The following is a 2,976-nucleotide window of genomic DNA, read 5'->3' as shown; positions in this document are numbered from 1 at the left end:
AGATTGGGCCATTTTTTGGGCCTATGGCTTGAAATCGAAGAAGAGGCCCAATTCCGACTTTCTTTATATTTTCGCTCTTTTTTCTTCTTTTATTTCTCTAAAACTAAATTATAAAAATACTTAAACTATTATTAAGAATTAAATTAAGTTATAAAAGCGCAAATTAACTCCCAATAATAATTAACGCACAATTAAGTAATAATTAAGCATAAAATTGTATATTTGGACATTAAATGCTAAAAATGCAAACGATGCCTATTTTTGTAATTTTTAATTTTTTGTAAACAAATTTAATTAGTAACAATTATAGAATTAAATCCTACATGCAAATGCGACATATTTTTGTATTTTTTTTATTAATTTAACAAATAAACAAACACAGACAAATACAAATAATTATCCAAAATATCACAAAATCTCACAAAATTTCACACCAAGGAAAATCATTTTATTTTGAATTTTTTGGGAGTAATTCTCATATAGGGCAAAAATCACGTGCTTACAAAAATCATAAAGGTAGATACAGGGCCCCACCATGTCAATCAATATATATCTAAAGCATACTGACCAAATAGGCAACTCTGGAGCAAGTGGAGTGCACCAACACCTCCGCTGAGCTGATAGCCTACTAGGAGGAATGTCAACCTATCAATTGGGACCTGCAGGCATGAAACGCAGCGTCCCCAGGCAAAAGGGACGTCAGTACCAATAAAGTACCGAGTATGTAAAGCATGAAAGCATAAACAAGAATAGTAATATAAAGAGAGATATAGGAGATACAACCTGTAACATTTGCATGCCTCTGTGGGCTACTGACATGAAATGCGTAATACATATATATATACATAAACTTTTAAAAATATACGCGTATGTAGGCATCATCATCATCATCATTATATCGTACCCGGCCTCAAAGAGGACTCGGTAAAAATGTACCCGGCCATCATAAGGCTCGGTAGAATCGTACCCGGCCACATGGAGCTCGGTAAATCCAACTGATCAGTGGTTACACAATATATATCGTACCCGGCCTACTATAGTGCGGCTCGGTAGAGTAAAATAGATATTATATATAATGCATGCTAAACTCATGGAATCACGTTCTAAACCTTTTGGAGTGACATAAGGTCGTTGCACCTTCGATTAACATTATGGACATCATACCATCAATATGAGCTTCTATAGGATTCAAGGATCATACATAATTGCTTAGAATAACTTTATAAGGAAAGAACAACATGAGCAACCTTAGTTTGTAGGAGTAGATCTGTTACGAAATAGTGTATTCATTTCACTTTAGATCATGCCAAAAGAAAGAGGGAAGTGCCTTAACATACCTTAACCATGGTGAGTCCTTAATACATCTTAAGCAACTCTTCAAACAACTCAACTCAATCTACCATTGCATAAGGAGATTCAAAATTAGTGTTGAATAAAGGCTAAGTTTGCAACTTAAACTTGTAGCTCATTTATATAAATCCGGGCAGCATCTCCCCAGTAACAAAAGCCTCCTCCAATACCATATACCAACAAGAATTACCAGAGAAATCCATCGATACCAATTATCAATAACAAGACACCATAAAACTACAACAAGTCATAACTATTTTACGACGAGCGACAAGCTCCAATTGGAATTCGTATATCCCTTATCATCCCTTATGGACATTTTACTTTAAATTAATAGTATAATTAACATGATAATGAAGTCATTCATCAATAATTCCAACCTTATACCATATATCCATAACAAAGAAAATGATCCACAACTCCAATTATTCTTAATTAGCAACTTTATTCACTAGTTCATGTCTAGTTCATCCATTTAACTCAACCGATGTCAATATAACCTTAAGCACTTGTTGGAACACAATATAATTACCTCCTACAGTAGATGCAAGTCGAAATCTATATTATATTTAGCTTACAACAGCCCAACACACCCCCAATCAATTCATACCAAAAACAACGACTATAGTAGTGTCCAACACCCCGAAAATATTACAAAGAATGACTAATCCATTATTTCACAAATATGTGGTGTTTCTTCAAACCATTTATCCTCCAAAAACTCCATTAAATATCAGCAAAAGATACAGCCCAAAAGCTACACGAAATAGCCCACAAAACAGTCCATTACAAATCAAATAACTCGAACTCACGGCTTCCGATCACCTTCCCGTGAGTTCTAAATATTATGAAATGAATTAATCAACCTTACTTGATATTTAAGAGCTTAAAACCAGAAATTAAGAATTTTCTTAACTATTAAATACCTTCCAACACTCAAACTATCAAGAAAAAGAAAGGTTATATAGCAATACTTACGTCGTGGGGATCGTTCTTGTGTTATTGCTTCGTGATTTCGTGCCCGGGATGATGGTATTATTTGAAACCCTTGTAGAGAGATTAAGGGTGATGTTAGGGGTATTATTTGGTCGTGCTCTCTGGAAATATGCAGAAAGAGACGAGATAAAGGAGATAATCTCCATTTTGTTGAAAAGTCAAAAGGTGCTACTTGACACCCTATAATTGGCTCGTCTTCCAATGCTTATAACTTTTCATCCAGGTGTCGTATGAGAAAACGGTTAAGAGCGTTGGAAACTACATTCCAAGACCTTCAATTTGATATATAATATGTCCCAAAAAGACCTCATATAGCACACGAAATTTATTACTCAAAAAGCTTCATTACAAGACAAATCCTTAGTCGGTTTTTTTGCAACTTAAATCCGATTTTTCTCAAACTTTATACTTCATATACAAACATCATATATAGTCATATCATGACTTTAAACTCATTTAAATCATGATTAACAAGTCTCATATTTATCTTAACTTGCGTAACACTTCGGCAAACCTTTCTTGTCCTTGTAGAAGGATTTCATCCTTTTTTGAGTTTACATTAGATAATCCTATAATGATAGTAACATCTGAAGTACGGGGTGTAACAACATGTACCCTTGTAAACATTTA

The 2,976-nt window shown here is 34.0% G+C and overlaps 1 long non-coding RNA gene across 1 annotated transcript; it reads right to left on the bottom strand.

Annotated features, from left to right (window-relative positions):
* Positions 1-574: 574 nt before the first annotated feature.
* On the bottom strand, positions 575-2,435 carry LOC138880321 (uncharacterized). Its single transcript, XR_011402878.1, has 3 exons — positions 2,329-2,435; positions 1,338-1,396; positions 575-659 (listed from the first exon to the last, which is right to left on the bottom strand). It is a non-coding gene; the product is annotated as an uncharacterized lncRNA (long non-coding RNA).
* Between the last annotated feature and the right edge of the window lie 541 nt (positions 2,436-2,976).

The sequence above is a fragment of the Nicotiana sylvestris genome, chromosome 1, assembly GCF_000393655.2.
Source record: "Nicotiana sylvestris chromosome 1, ASM39365v2, whole genome shotgun sequence".
Taxonomy (NCBI): domain Eukaryota; kingdom Viridiplantae; phylum Streptophyta; class Magnoliopsida; order Solanales; family Solanaceae; genus Nicotiana; species Nicotiana sylvestris.
The sequence above is the reverse complement of the archived record's forward strand: the minus strand, read 5'-3'. Positions and strand labels throughout refer to the sequence as shown.